This window comes from Panthera tigris, chromosome X (genome assembly GCF_018350195.1).
Source record: "Panthera tigris isolate Pti1 chromosome X, P.tigris_Pti1_mat1.1, whole genome shotgun sequence".
NCBI classification, from domain to species: Eukaryota; Metazoa; Chordata; class Mammalia; order Carnivora; family Felidae; genus Panthera; species Panthera tigris.
Window position 1 is genome coordinate 14,680,153 of NC_056677.1, and position 16,511 is coordinate 14,696,663.

At 39.7% G+C, this 16,511-nt stretch overlaps 1 protein-coding gene and 1 pseudogene across 7 annotated transcripts in view; both read left to right on the forward strand.

The window, feature by feature from the left end:
* The window catches only part of CDKL5 (cyclin dependent kinase like 5), a 214,354-nt gene that overhangs the window by 88,070 nt on the left and 109,773 nt on the right, over window positions 1-16,511 (forward strand). The window contains exon 1 of one of the 7 annotated variants that reach the window (XM_042973892.1): window positions 6,881-6,953. The exons of the other annotated variants lie outside the window; for them this stretch is intronic. The gene's annotated coding sequence lies outside the window, so the exon portion shown is untranslated. Of the gene's footprint in view, window positions 1-6,880; window positions 6,954-16,511 lie in introns of those variants that run through there. 7 annotated transcript variants of the gene reach the window in all.
* LOC102959707 lies at window positions 6,227-8,486 on the forward strand (annotated as a pseudogene).

Below are 16,511 nucleotides of genomic sequence, written 5' to 3' on the forward strand. Positions count from 1 at the left end.
ACTCTCCTACTCTCTCTCTTTCTCTCAAAAATAAATAAACATTAAAAAAAAAAAAAAAGGTTTTTAGTCATTGCCCTGGAGCTTGTCTCATACAACGTTGGTCTTTAAGTCTGCTATCAGATAACTGTATTCTGCTTCTCAGGCAGTATGTGTACCTTAAACTAGAATTTTCTGAATTCCTCCCTCCCATCCCCCTTGTAACATTGCTGTCATTCGTTCATTTTACTTGTCCCTATGCTATAATCAGTGAATACATTGTTACTATTCTTTGAATGGGTATCTATTTTTTTTTTTCATGTTTATTTATTTTTGAGAGAGACAGAACACAAGTGGGGAGGGGCAGAGAGAAGGAGACACACAACCTGAAGTAGGCTCCAGGCCCTGACCTGTCAGCACAGAGGCCGATGTGGGGCTTGAACTCACGAACCAATGAGATCATGACCTGAGCTGAAGTCGGATGCTCAACCGACTGAGCCACCCAGGTGCCCTTGAATGGTTATCTATTAATTAAGAATAGGAAAAACACATTTTATTTTGCCTTCGTTTATTCCTTCTCCAGTGCTCTTACCTCATTTAGATCTGACTTGCTGACCTGTATAATTTTCCTTCTCTAAAGAACTTTTTAAAAGTTTTTACTAGGCTGATCCACTGTTGTTTTTTTTTTTTAATTTTTTTTAAATGTTTATTTTTTTGAGAGATAGCGTGAGCAGGGGAGGGGGTGCAGAGAGAGAAAGAGAGAGAGAGTCACAGATTCCCAAGCAGGCTCCAGGGTCTGAGCTGTCAGCACAGAGCCCAACGTGGGTCTCGAATTCATGAACCGTGAGACCATGACCTGAGCCAAAGTTGGACGCTTAACTGACTGAGCCACCCAGGTGCCCCAAGACTGATCCAATGTTAAAAAACTTCACTCAGTTTTGGTTTATCTGAAAAAGTATTTCTCCTTTTGAGAGGTAATTTCAATGAATAATTTTTTTATCCCAACACTTTAAATATTCTACTTTATAGCTTCTGAAAACAGTTGGATGTACTTCTTATCCTTGTTATCTGTAGGTAAGATATTTTTTCCCTCTGGCTTTTTTCATGATTTTCTCTTTATGTTTATTTTTCTGTAGTTTGAATATGATGTAGTTTAGGTGTAGTTTTTTGGTATTTATCTTGCTAGGTCTGCTCTGAGCTTTTTGATGTGCAGTGGTTTGGTGTCATTAATTTTGGAAGATTTTTGGACATTATTTCTTCAAATATTTCTTCTCCTTTGTCTCATTCTCTTCCTTATGGTATTCTGGTTATACCTTTTATAATTGTTCTGTAGTTCTTAGATATTCTGTTCTGCTTTTTAAAATTCTTTTTTCCCTTTGCATTTAGTTTGGGAAGTTTCTATTGAAATGCCTTTAAATTCACTGATTCCTTGCTTGGCCATGTCCAATCTACTGATAAGTTCATTAAAAGCATTATTCATTTTTGTTGTAGTGATTTTTATTTGTAGCATTTTCTTTTCATTCTTTCTTCGAGTTGTGCTTACATTACCCATCTGTACTTACATGTTGTCTACTTTTTCCATTAGAGTTTTTCACATAGTAATCATAGTTATTTTATATTCTGTATCTGAAATTATTACTGATAACCCCCAAATCTGTGCCATACCTGAGTCTAATTCTGATGCCTGCTTTGTCTCCTCAGATTGCCTTTTATCTTGCCTTTTAGCATGCTTTTTACTGTTTTTTAAAAGCCAGGATATGTTGGGCAATGGGAACTGAGGTAAATAGGCTTTTAGTGTAATGTTTTACGTTAATTTGACTAGGGTCTGGGCCATTAAATGTTTGTTGTAGGGGTAGGTGCCAGAGGCTTCAGTTTGCTCTAGTGTCTTTATTTTTTGTTTTATTTTTCTCCCCCATTGTCTTTGCATTTCCCTAAGAATTCCTTTTTAAATGGTCTGTTTCTTGCAACTTGTTCAGTTGAAATCCACTGTTACTGTACCAGAACCCTGGTGACATGGTGGTAGAGTATGAGGACGAGGAAGTGTTCTATAATCTTAGGACCAAATCTTAGTCTTTTGGTGGGCTGGAGTCCTGGGCTGCAACTCTCACAAATATTTTTTGGCCCTTTCCTCCCCTTCTTTTCAGGTGAAACAAGAAGGGTAGAGGGGCTATAGCTGGCTAATTTCCCCTCTCCCAGGACAGCATATAAGGCTCTGGTAAATTTTCCCTTGGACTGTTGGCTTTTGTCATGGAGAACAGTGCAAGCTTATTTCAAAACCGTTACTTTCCCCTGGATGTTTTTCAAAAGGGTTCTGTTCTCCTTCCCCTTACTCAAAAGGGAGAAGATTTTTGTTGGATCTTTATCCTGGGCATTGTTACTTTTCTCCTCCCCTTACCAAAAAGGGGAGGAGATCATTCTTGGATCTTCATGTTCAGAACCTGGTGAAGTCCTGGAGGGTAAAGCCAAAAGATTGTGGAGGGTTCTCGTTGGATTGGGTCCGTTGGAGTTCTTACTTGCAAGCCTTTGTTGAAATTAGCATTTAAGTTTTCTCCCCAGTGTATTTCTCTAGCACCTTCTGCTCCAGGTAAGCTGTTCTTGGGTGTGATTCTCTGTATTTGCCTTTCTCTCCAGATTTCAGGAGTTCAGTTTGCTTTATGTCCTTAATTCTCTGATAAGCCTAAGGAAAGTTGATTTTCAGTTTTTTTCCCTCTTGTTATAAGGACAGGAGTGACAATATTCAAGCAGTTTATTTGTAGGAACTGAAACCTGAAGTCTTACGTTTGTGTTTTAAAATTGGAAATACCTTGTCCAGTTTAAAAATAATTGTTCAGCAAGAGGCTTTTAACTTTTCTGTGAACGATTTGCTTAGCTGAGATGACTCATTCTTAGTTATTTTCATCCCTTTGAATTTCAGATATGTATATTTTCAAAGTGCTTATAGCAAGAACTTTTTTAGAACAAAATATTTGAAAAACTTAAAAACTTATTGTAGTTCTAGAAAATTGCTAATAACTTTACTCAAAATTAACTGGAATTATTGATTCCCCCCCGCCCCGCACTGGCTTTTGTTTTTTTTTTTTTTAATCAGGTATCTTTTAGAATCCATGCTAAAGTAGTTTCAGGGATTATTGTGTTTAACCTTCACTTAGTGTTTTTACCCCACTTGTTTTTGAAAAAGTAACTCAATTTTCTGAGGCACTTTGAAACCTCTGGAGACGAAGCCAGTGTTTAAATTTGAAAAACTAATGACAATAAATGCCTAACTCTTATGCTGCCAGTGATTTATTTTCAGTTAACCTTGAAGAATGTATTAATCATAAACTGTAGATCTTGGTGACTTTAGCCTAATAGAATCACTTTTAGAATCTGTGTGATAGAGGGCAGTTTGGCTAAAATGTGTTATTTAAGCAACTGAGAAAGTATGGTGTATACTTAAGAGCCGTATAATTTGATTGCTTGCTAAAAAAAAATGCATTTTGGGAGCCTTCAGTTCTTATCCTTGCAGAACCTTGGGCGATTGAGACATTGTAAATTGCATTAACCTTGCCCTTTTTTTAGGTTTCATTCTTAATTTTTATTTTTCTCACCGAATCTACTGTGAAGAATAGCTGTTAAACCAAGAAACAAATTAGCTGAATGGTATTTAAGATTGCTTATTAGCTGGCAAACTCATGTCATATTTAAGAAATATTTTTCTCTTAATTTTCTTAATTGCTTAAAATGAATATCTGTCTTTGGGAATTAAAGTTTTTCAGGAGGGAGAATTAAAATATTACATATTATGGATTTTATCTTAATATACTAAATAAATTTTGTTTTTAGAAATGATGAGTTCATGCTGTATTGAAAGAATTTGATTGAAAATAATTATTTTTTGCCATGTAATAATCAATTAGCTGTGATTTGTTTTAAAATAAGATCCAGGGTTCCTGGCTGGCTCAGTTGTTGGAACATGTGACTCTTGATCTCAGGGTTGTGTTCAAGCCCTGCATTCGGTGTAGAGATTACGTAAAAATAAAATAAAAATAAAATCTTAAAAAAAAAAAAAACAACAAAAGAAGATCCATTTGTCTAGCATGATTTGAATTGGAGGCAGAAGTCTTTCTTTAGGCTTTTGCTTAGAGACATTTCTTATAAAGAAATAGGCTGTTGGGAGAAAATGGAGAGAGAAGAACAGGTCTTCAGTAGTGGCACACTTATGTGTTGTGCCCCATGCCAAGTCCCATCCAGCCTCAATAGATTAGTGGTCAGTATCCATGTTGCTCCTCCTGAAACTTAATAAAACCAAAACCCCCCACAAACCCCCAAAACACCTGTTGATAAAATGATCTCCTAGAAGAAATCCACATGCATGAACATAGTATGTCAGTATTTTAGTCTTACCAAAAAAGCTTCTGTGTGCTAACAGTTCAACTGAGATAATGATTTACATTTAGTAAATAAGTTTTTAAATTGAAACCTTTGTTGGCGGGGTCCTGACTTCCAATTTCCAGATAAGTTCCTCTCCTCTCCTCTCCTCTCCTCTCCTCTCCTCTCCTCTCCTCTCCTCTCCTCTCCTCTCCTCTCCTCTCCTCTCCTCTCCTCTCCTCTCCTCTCCTCTCCCCTCCCCTCCCCTCCCCTCCCCTCCCCTCCCCTCCCCTCCCCTCCCCTCCCCTCCTCTCTTCTCTCTCTCTCTCTCTCTCTCTCTCTCTCTCTCTCTCTCTCTCTTTTTGATCTTGCTACTCTATGCTAACTGGGTTGGCAGCCACCCTTGCAAAAATGTCCCTTCATTCATCACAACATTCAGGACCACAGTGGCAGGATTGTTTCCCTCTCCAGGGTGAGAGACTCTCAGGATCACCCCCATGATTCTTGACATCCTCTTCTACTTTTGTCGCCACTAAAACTCACTGGCTGCCCATTTTAGCACAGAACCATCATCCCTGTACTTTTCAATTGTGTCCTATGTTCTCCCCCAATCTTCCCACTGTCCCCTAGAGATCCTGAACTGCCATTAGTAATTTCTCCCTCAGCTTCAGTCTTGCCCCAGTATCACAGTTTAATCGTGCTCAGGCTGATCTGGGTTTCCTTGAGTTAATTTCTGTCAGTGCCTATTTGTTTACTTCTTAGTACTTATGTAAAATTGCAATTGTACATTCACTTAGCCTTTTTCATCGATTCTAAGACGTACATTTCTGCTCACATTTCTGAAATTGAGGCTCATCTTAACACTAGATGCCCTTAATGCTTTCTGAATGGTAAGTAATGTAATAGTGTATCTTACAATCACTTGTGTCTTAGATTTAATAAAATATTGTACTTTTAACGTTCTGTTTCCCCTAGTTAATTGCAAGTTGCACAAGTACAGGAATTCTGTTTTACTCACTCATAGGGACCAGTGTCCAGTACTGTACCTGGTACCTAGTAGGCACTGAATAAATAATGCTCGAATGAATAGCATTATTTACTTGGTTGTTCCCTTTTCAAAAAAAAATTTTTTTTCTAAATAGGCTCCATGCCACCATGGGGCTTGAACTCAGCACCGTGAGATCAAGAGTCACATGCTCTACCGACTAAGCCAGCCAGGTGCCCCTATCATTATGTATTTAGGAAATGATGGCTGTAATAAGTTTGAAGATGAAGTGGTCAATATATGCATGTGAAAATTTTTTAATTTTTATTTATTTTGGGGGAGAGAGAGAGAGCACGAGTGGTGGAGGTGGGCGGGGAGCAGGGGGAGAGAATGAGAGAATCCCAAGCAGGTTCCACACTGTCAGTGCAGAGCCCAGCGTGGGGTTCAAACTCATGAACTGTGAGATCATGACCTGAGTCAAAAATAAGAATTGAATGCTCAACTGACTGAGCCACCCAGGCATCCCTGCTTGTGAAATTTTAATTCAGTTTCTCTGTTTCAGTATTTATCTTTGGAGATGGCTTTACTCTGGAATTGAAGAAACCTTTAGATACGTTTATTTTGTTCCCTCATTTTTGTAACTCTTCCTATTATTGATATATGTACATCTTTATTTAAGAGTATTTACTCACCATGTATGAAAATGAACCCACATAAGCTTTTATTGGGTATCAGCAGTTGTCTTTCATTAGGAGGAAGAGTGAGGAAGGTACCAAAGGGTGTAGCCGACTTTTATAAACTTTACAGGGTTTTGAGTGCTTGAACTTACTTTTTCATTTTACTTCATCCTCTAAGGAGCACAGTCACTTGGTGTGCCTACTTCACTTCTTTTAAGCGAAAGAACAGCGGACAGGCAGCATGAGTGACTGGGGTTCCTTAGGCCAGCTCCTCGGCAAGGTTCAAACCTACTCCAACCCTGGAGGGAAGGTATGGCTCTCCATCCTTTTCGTATTCCGAATCCTGCTCCTGGGGACAGCAGTTGAGTCAGCCTGGGATGATGAGCAGTTTGCCTTTCGTTGTAATACTCGGCAGCCCGGTTGTGAAAACGTCTGCTACGATAAGTCCTTCCCGATCTCTCATGTGCGCTTCTGGGTGCTGCAGATCATATTTGTGTCTGTCCCCTCACTTTTGTACCTAGTGCATGTATTCTACTTGCTGCGCAAGGAACATAATTCGAAAAAGAAAGGGGAGGAACTCACAGTTGCTCAAACCAATGATGTCAACATGGAGGAAATCAGAATCGAAATCAAGAAGTTCAAGTTCAGCGCTGAAGAACACTATAAGGTGAAAATGAGAAGGGACTTGCTGCGAATCTATACTGTCAGCATCTTCTTCAAGTCTCTTTTCGAGGTGGTCTTCCTGCTGATCCAGTGGTACATCTATGGATTCAGTCTAAACGCGGTTTACACTTGCATACGAGACCCCTGCCCGCATCAAGTGGACTGCTTCCTTTCTCGCCCCACAGAGAAAAATATCTTCATTCTCTTCATGCTAGTGGTGTCCTTGGTGTCTCTTGCTTTGAACATCGTCGAGCTATTCTCTGTCTTCGTCAAGAGCATTAAGGACCGCGTGAAGGATTCAGAGAGTGAGTCTTACTATGTTATATCTGGTCTGCTGGGTCCCTCCAAAGACAGTTCATCAGTTATTGCTCTCTCTGACATGTCCGTTCCCAGGAACAAGCTTGTTCCCGGAAACGCAAACAGTTCTTCCTGCCTCAGTTACAGCAAACAAGGAAATGAGCAAAACCGTGCTAAATAGAGTGCATAGCAAGGTTTAATGGGGCAGGCAAGAAGCACCGCCTCTCCACTCGCTCACACAGCCTTTTAATTTCCCTGATGATAAGCAGATTCTGAGGGAAAAAACAAAAACCGTAGCTACTGGGCAGTAGCCATTGTAGACAGCAGCCATTCTGCAAAGCCAGCAGTCATGCCAGCAGCAGCCTTGATGACCTAGAGATCTAGACACATGCTTGAAAGCATTATGATTTTGCTCAATTGTTAAAGTAAAAGGAAGGTACAATGGAGAGTGTACTTTTGTTCCAGTGGAAGCAGTACTGAACACTGTCAGTCACGAGGCTTAGTGGACATACAGGGTTCTTTTGGAGTATCTGGGATAGGAGGGGAGAGACGGGGAGGGATTAATCAGAGGAACATCTTGGTATTTAAAATGGTTGACTCGAAGAATTTACATTTTAAATAAAGTCTCCATCAGGTGGTACATAAGTAAAGACTTTCTCTCCCATATTCCCCACGAATGGTTCAGTGTATATGAAGGAGTGATAGATATTTGTGATGTGTTGGTACAAACAGACACAGTATAAACTCATGAACATGGATTATTAAAATAATGCAGTGTTCAAATTTGAGCCTTTGTCACAGATTTTGTGGTATGGGCCATATGATGTTTACATTACATAATTCCTACTGTGAAAGTGAAGCACTCCTCCCTCCCCCACTCAGATGCCCCCCTTCAGCCACTTTATTCTATTAGGGACACTGGTTCTGTTCATTATGATTTTTTTCTTTTGTAGAAAGATGTCGGGAATGATGTCCTTTTTCTGAAATGTAATCATTGATACTTGAATGATACACTTTTAGTTCTGTGAACAGCAGTCAATGTGAGAAACTTAAAAGGAACGAATAGAGCTGAACTATTAAATGTTCTTACATGAATTTTCCAGTAACTGATAGTTCTTGGCTTTGTTCTACTTAATAAACCTTACATAACAAGCATTATTGTAGAACTTGTATTCTGTTATGAGTTTGGCGGGCAGTCTTTTGGGGTGGCTGGCATTTTTGATGTTTGTACTGAGATTTGGAGTGCAAGAAAGGTTGAAAGAGGTTTGAATATTACCCATGTAACTAATGTGTTGGAAATGTACACTAAAGAAATCTGTTTCTTCAAATACCTTTTCTAAAACTGACAGATGGTTGGTGAAAATGCCGAGCTTCATACTTTGTTCTTGTGCGACAGCTACATCAACAGTTTTGTACACTAAATAGTTTAATATTTCACATTAGACTACTGTCATGTTCAGCTTTATTAGTGCAAATGTAGACCTAGTCCATCATATAGTCTAGAGAATGTTCTTTAATAAAGTTTAAGAGAACAACCTGCATGTCTGCCTCTGAGAGTTTCTGGCTGCAGTCATCTTTCCTAGTCTTTTGAACTCTTCATTCAGTATATCTTAATCTAAGCAAAATCTACTGCAGAGTTTTAGAAATGGAATTACAGTGATTCCATTACAGAAGGTTTTAGTATCAGCATCTTTAGTTATATGTAGTACGATCAGAGATATACCCACTACTTGGATGTGCAAAAAAATGTAGCTTCTTTTTTTTCTTTTAACTCATCTCCTCTTTTTTTTTTAATGTCTATTTTTGAGACAGAGAGAGAGAGAGAGAGTGAGTGAGAGTGGGGGTGGGGCACAGAGAGAGAGAGAGAAGGAGACACAGAATCTGAAGCAGGCTCCAGTCTCCGAGCCCGACATGAGGCTCGAACCCATGAACTGTGACATCATGACCTGAGCCGAAGTCGGACGCTTAACCTACTGAGCTACCCAGGCGCCCCATTAACTGATCTACTCTTTATCAGAAGCTTCTTCCCATCCCACAGGGCTCTGAAGGAGGAAGATAGGGACAACTGAAATGGTAAACCTGCCAATCAATAGCCTCTTGCTGTGACAGTGTAAATGGTCTCATTTGTAAAACCCAGTCTCTTGGTTCATTGAAGAATTGTTCAGATTTCCTTCTCTCAAATTATTTCGTGAGGAATAAGCACAGTTATTTACTAATGGGATGTGTGTTTCTGTGGGGCACTGGAAAACCTCTGAAACCTTGGATTGGACATTGCCACGCTCACTTCCTGTTTCACACTGATTTTCACATAATTGCTTGCTTGATTTTGTTAAGAAAAAAATTTTTTTCCTAATGTTTATTTTTGAGAGAGAGAGAAAGAGCATGAGCAGGGGAGGGGTAGAGAGAGAGGGAGACAGAATTCGAGGCAGGAAGCAGGCTCCAGGCTCCAAGCTGTCAGCACAGAGCCTGATATGGGACTCCAACTCATGAACCGTGAGATCATGACCTGAGCCGAAGTCGGATGCTTAACCGACTGAGCCACCCAGGTGCCCCCCCCTCAATTTTTAAGTTTGTTTATTTTGAGAGAGAGAGAGAGAGAGAGAGTTAGAGAGAGAGAGAGAGAATGAGTGTGAGTGGGGGAAGGGCAGAGAGAGAGAGAGAGAGAGAGAGAGAGAGAGAGAGAGAATGAGAATCCCAGGCAGGCTCCACACTGTCAGCACAGAGCCTTGACATGGGGCTTAAACTCACAAACGGCGAGATCATGACCTGAGCTGAAATCAAGAGTCTGACGCTTAACCTACTAGGCCACCCAGGTGCCCCCTCTTTGTTAACATTTTGATCTTGAGATAATTACAGATCACATGCAACGATAAGAAATAATAGATTCCATATATTCTTCAACTGATTTCTCCCAATAGTAACATTTTGCATAATTATAGTAAATATCACAACCAGAAAACTGACATTGATATAATCCATTGACCTTATTCAGATTTCACCAATTTTGCATGCACTCATATTTGTGTGTGTGCATGCACATGCATATGTATAGTTTTTATCACTTGTGTAGATTCATGTGACCACCACAGTGAAGATATAGAACAGTTTTATCATAAGGATCCCTTGTGCTATTTATAGCCACAGCTGCACCCCTCCATTCCCCTCTCCCTAACTCCTCACAACCACTAGTCTGTTCATCTCTATAATTTTGTCATTTCAAGAATACTGTTTAAATGGAATGATACACTGTATAACCTTTTGAGATTGGCTTTTTTCACTCAGCATAACTCCCTTGAGACCCATCAAGTTTTTGTGTGAATCACTAGTTTGTCCTTTTTTATTGCTGAGTAGTAGTCCATAGAATGGAGGTACCACTGTTTATTCACCTGTCAAAGGACCTGTTGAAGATTGTTTCCAGGTTTTGGCTACTACAAATAAAGCTGCATGAACATTGGTGTACAGGCTTTTTTGTAAACAAAAGTTTTCATTTCCCCAGGATGAATGCCCAAGAGTGTAACTGCTGAGTTGTAAATGAATATATAGTTTTGTAAGAAACTGGCATATTCTTTTCCCAGAGTGGTTTACATTCCCATCAGCAATGTGTCAGTGATTTCATTTCTCTACATGCTCCCTAGCATTTGGTATTATCACTGGTTTTTGTTTTATCCATTCTAATAGATATGTAGGTGATCTCATTGTAGTTTAAATTTACATTTCTCTAATGGCTAATAATGTTGAGTAGCTTTTCATGTGCTTATTTGGGATCTGTGTATCCTCTTCAGTGAGAGAGATAGATACATATATTTATTCTGGATTAAAATCCTTTGTTGGGTATGTTTGAAAATATTTTCTCCCTGCTTGTAGCTTGTCTTTTCATCACTTAATAAGGTCTTTCACAGAGCTAATTATTTTAATTTTGATAAGGTCATTTATTTTTCTTTTTATGGATTGTGTTTTTGGTGGTAAGTCTAAGAACTTTTTGTCTAGTCCTATATCGTAAAGATTTTCTTCTTTGTTTCTAAAAGTTTTATAGATTTACATATAAGTAAATATAAGTCCATGATCTTGAATTAAAGTTCATGATCCATTTTGAGTTAATTTTTGTCTAAGTTGTGAGATTTTAGGTTGAGGCATTTTCTTTCTTTCTCTCTCTCTCTGTTTTTTTGGGGGGGAAAGGGTGCTGTGGATGTCTAATTGCTATAGCACCACCATTTATGGAAAAGTCTCTCCTTCCTCCACTGAATTACTTTTGCAGGCAAAAATCAGGTGTATTTGCATGGCCCTATTGATGTGTGTGTTTATCCTTCGGCCAGTATCACACTGTCTTGATTACCATTCTGTAGCTCCGTAGTAACCCTAAACATCAGGCGTGATGATTCCTTTCATTTTTATTCTGCTTTTTCAAAATTTCTTTAGCTATTCCAGGTCAGGTGCCTTTCCATTTTCATTTTAGAATAAATTTGCCTATATCTACACAACACTTGCTGGGATTTTTTTATTGTAATTGCATCAAACCTTTATTATCAATTTGAGGAAAATTGGCATCTTGTTGAGTTTTCTAATACCTGAGTACAGTATGTTTCTCAATTTACCTAGGGTTTCTTCAGGTTTTTTTCATCAAGATTTGGTCATTTTCAGGATACAGATCCTGTACATATTTCATTGTTTATATCTATTTCATTTCCTTGGAGTAATTGTAAATGATATTTTGCTTTTAATTTCTGTCTCCCATTTTTGTCACTTGCATATAGAAATGTGATTGATTTTTGTTCGTTAACCTTATAGTCTACAATCTTGCTAAACTTAGTTCTAGGAGATTTTGGTGGATTCTTGGAATTTTTTAATGTAGGTGGTCATGTCATTTGCAAATAATGTCAGTTTTACTCCTTTTACAATCAGTATGCTTTTTATTTCTTTTTCTTGGCTTGTTACTCTGATTAGAACTTTGAACACTGTGTTCAGTGGCAGTGATGAGAGGAGACATTCTTTTCATGTTTCCGATCTTAAGGGCAAAGCATTCAGTCTTTCATCGTTAAATATGATGTTAGCTATACGGTATTATGGATGGTATTTATAAAGTTGAGGAACTTACCTTCTATTCCTTGTTTGCCAGAGGTTTTTTTCTTTTAGTCATAAGTGGGTGTTTGGTTTTGTCAAGTTCTTTTATTGTATCAGTTCATATGATCATGTGATTTTTCTTCTTTACTCTGTTGACATGGTTTTCTTTCTTTTTTTTTTTTTTTGAAGTATTGAGGAGATACCTTACATTCTTCTTTCTTTCTTTCTTTCTTTCTTTCTTTCTTTCTTTCTTTCTTTCTTTCTTTCTTTCTTCCTATTTTTGAGAGAGAAAGAGAGGGAGAGAGAATCTTAAGCAGGCACCATGCTCAGCACAGACCCCAACTTGGGGCTCAATCCCATGACACTGGGATCATGACCTGACCTGAAATCCAGAGTCAGACGCTCGACTGACTGAGCCATCCAGGTGCTCCTACCCTGTTGACATGGTTTTCAGATGTTGAATCAGCCTTGCATATGTAGAATAAATCCAACCAGTCACGGTGTACAGTTCTTTCTATACATTGCTAGATTTGATTTGTTAATATTTTTGTTGAGTGTTTTTGTGCATGAGTTCCTAAGAGATACCGGTCTATAGTTTTTGGATTTTTGTATGCTGTCTTTGTCAGGTTTTGATATCATTGTATTAGTAGCCTCATAAAATGAGTTGGGAAGTGTTTCTTCTTCCTCTCATTCCTGGAAGAGATTGTGTAAAATTGATGTTAATTGTCCTTTAAGTGTCTGATAGAATTCTCTAGTGAGCCCATCTGAGCCTGAAAATTTCTTTTATTGGGTACTTTAAAATTACAAATTCAGGGGCACCTGGGTGGTTCAGTTGGTTAAGCATCTGACTCTTGATTTTGGGCTTAGGTCGTGATCTCATGGTTCATGAGATCAAGCCCTGGGTCAGGTTCTGCGCTGACAGTGGGGAGCCTACTTGGGATTTTCTCTCTCTCTCTCTCTCTCTCTCTCTCTCTCTCTCTCTCTCTCTCTCTCCCCCCCACACACACATGCATACACTACCTCTCTCTCTCATCAAATAAATAAGCATTAAAAAAATAAAATTACAAATTCAATTATTTAATAATTATGCAACAATTTGAATTGTTGATTTCATCTTGGTTAAGTTTGATAGTTTGTGGTTTACCAGGATTGGCCCATTCTTTCTAAGTTGTCAGATTTAGGAGTGTAAAGTTCGTGGTAAGGGCTGTAGGGTTCTAGGGATCTCTCTCCTGTTTTGTTCCTGATGTTGAGAATTTTTGTCTTTTCTTTATCTTGCTAGAAGTTTATCAATTTTATTAATCTTTTAGCAGGACCAGTTTTTGCTTCATTGATTTAATCTTTTAAATTAAAAAATTTTTAAGAAAATTTTCTTTATTTTCCTGTTTAAAATTTCACTGATTTCTGCTCTTACCTTTAATATTTCCTTCCTTCTTGTTTTGTGCTTATTTCTTTTGCCAGTATTGAGGTAAGAATTTAGATTATTGATTTGAGACCTTTCTTCTTTTCTAACGTGTGCATTTAGTGCTACAAATTTCTCTGTTAGTACTGCTTTAGTTATACCCATGTTTTGATTTAATGTATTTTCATTAAGTTCTTTGAAATTAAAATTTCCTTTGAGAGTTTCTCTTTGCATGATGTCTATTTTGAAATCCTTGTCAGATAATTCTGCCATCTCTGTGTTAGCATCTCTTGATAGTCTTTTCTCATTCATGTTGAGGCTTTCCTAGTTCTTAGTATGATGACTGGTTTTCTGTAGAAACCTGGACATTTTGGTTATTATGTCATTAGACTCTGTATCTTACTTAATCTTCTATCTGGTCTGCTCTGGTAAGGTGACGGCCACAGACGGGGCTGGTAGTTCATTTTGCTAATTCTGCCTCCATTGATACCCACTGGGGAGGGGCTCCTTGTTGCTGGTGTGGATGGGAGTTTGGCTTCTTAAGTGGCCTCCACTGACAATCCCCTGGCAGGGGCTTAGACATGCTCCCCATTCCGCCCTTACTGGTGTGGATGGAGCCACTTTTTCATTTGGCTGGAGTAGAGTGGATGGTTATTGTCTAAAAGTTTTCTTGCCTAGGCTGCTCCTTGCCTGGTCCTTTACCTGGAGAGCAGGCTTTTGTTGGGGCTATTTTTAAATCTGTGCCCATGGGCTTTTCTGGGTTGCTTGTTGAAGTAGTCTTAGTAGGGTTGCTTTAAAATCGTCGTCAGATAATTCCAGTTTGATTCATCTCTGTGGTGATGTCTCTTGTCTTTTCTCATTCAAGTTGTGAATTTCATGGCCCTTGGTATGATGTGATTTTTTTTTTTTTAATTGTATCCTGGGCAGTTTGGATATTATGAGACGCTAGATTCTTTTTTATTTTATTTTATTTTATTTTATTTTATTTTATTTTAGTTTAGTTTAGTTTAGTTTAGTTTAGTTTAGTTTAGTTTTGTTCAGGCAGCCCCCCTGTTGAGTGGTAGTTAGCGTGATAGGTGGCTAGGTGCAGCTTCCTGCGTGGCGCCCCCCACCCCTACCTCCACAGAGGAGGTGTTGCTCTTAGTCGTACTGCCTCCTTGCAGAATGGCGGGGGGTGGGGGGGAGTGGATGTTTACCTCACTTGGCCCTGCTGACACCCCTTCCCAGAGAAAGTGGACCAGTGCTTCCACTGCCCTTATTGCCTCTGCTCTGTCCTGCAGACACCACTGTGGCAGAGGGGCCAGAGTACTGTTGGCTGCTTCCGCCTGGAGGGAGGTGGAAGATCAGCCCCTGACCGGACTTGCCAATATGACAAGATGGGGAACGGAAGCTGTGCCTGCTTTTGTGAGGCAGGAAATGGGAGATCAGCTCCCCGCTCAGGGACAGCACCAGGTGGGAAGTTAGGGAGTCGGAGCCCTGCTGCCTGCTTCTTTGGAGCTTGTGTGCGCACATGCATATGTGTATCAGTACAGAGTGCCTGCCTGCTCAGCCCCCCTGAAACCTCAGTGGGATGGTAGTGCAGTTTTTCCATTTATGTTTGCCTAGAGTAGGGGGAGTATTGCCCAAAAGATTTTCTGTTGGCCCATCCTTTTCCTGCTCCTTGGGCGCTAAGAGTAGACTTTTCTTGGCACGTTTTTATGTTCGCCTCTTGTTGGTTCTGGGTTGGAGGATTCTGCAGCACTCTATTGGGGATACCTAGGAAACAGTGGGGAAACCCAGGGAATTCCTGCCACAGTGTTCCTCAAGTCCCAAAGTCCTGAGGCTGTCAGCTTTCTCTTTGCCACCTTGTCTTCTTATGCTTGATTGTGTGTTATATACAGGGAGTTTTAGATTTAAGAGGAAGGACCTGGGAGAAACGGGGCTACTCCATCTTTACCAAAACACAAATCTCCACATGTGTGTAAAAATTCTGCAAACACTGGTTTATATGATAACATCAATCTGTTCCTGAAATATACCACGTGTCAGGCACTGTGATTGGCCCTGGGGACTATACAGATGGGACCGAGATGTTGTCGTTACCGTCGCACACTTTGCCATTTTGTAGAGTTCAAAGACCTGTGAAATACATTTTATTTTGCTTCATGACACTCATGTAGAAAACAATTCTTTATTTTAGAGAGGAAAAGAAATCTAGCTCCACACCATGTGGCTTGTGGTATTATTGAAGCTCCTTTGCTTCCCGTTGGCTGAAACAAGCTGCCTTTGGTTTGTGAAGTACCAGGCAAATGGGGAAGGGGTCTAACCCTTAAGTGCCTTGTTGTTCTCATGGTTATCATTGTGTTACTTGGGTTACCATTAAACCTTTTGCCAGGCACTACCCTCCAGTGGGCATTGTTCCCCTGGCCCCAGCTCTCCAGGCTGTGGTGCTTCATGATCAGACTGGAGGAATCTCTCCAAGTACCACCACTGTCCGAAGTCCTGGACAGCCCTCTGCCTCATGCAGCAGCCCCAGCCCTGTGACCCTCTTAGTCCTGGAGGGACATCAGCTCTCTTTGACATTAGCCTATTGGATGGGAAGTTCAGCTCCACTGCCTTTGTGAGTCTGGGCTTTATAATAAAAAGAACCGTTAGTTCTCCCAAGGTATAGGAGAAGGAACCCCCTCCTCTGCTCCCAGGGACAAACCCCGTGCTCTCTGAGTTCCTCTGGAAACTTGCTCTGGTGATTTGGGAGTGTCTGAAGTAGAGCATTTTGAACTTTATCCCTGATGATAGTAATAATAACAACAACATTTGGCTCATGTTGTGTTGTGAGCATTTTACTTCGATCTTCCTTGTATCTTCTTAGTCAATCCTAATAGCCTCAGGAGTAAGTGACATTACTAGACACAGTTTTCAGAAAAGGAAATTGAGGCACCGAGAAGTTAAGTAACTTGCCAAAGGTCACTCACCTAGTGGGTGGTAGAGCCATGATTGAAATCCAGGCAGTTTGGCTGTAGATCTGAAGTTCTTAACCTTCTTGTAGATGTGTGACCCCTTTTTAGAAACACATTTAGTTTTCTTATGAAATCACATAGATAGATCTGGCACTGAGAGTATGAAAAATAAC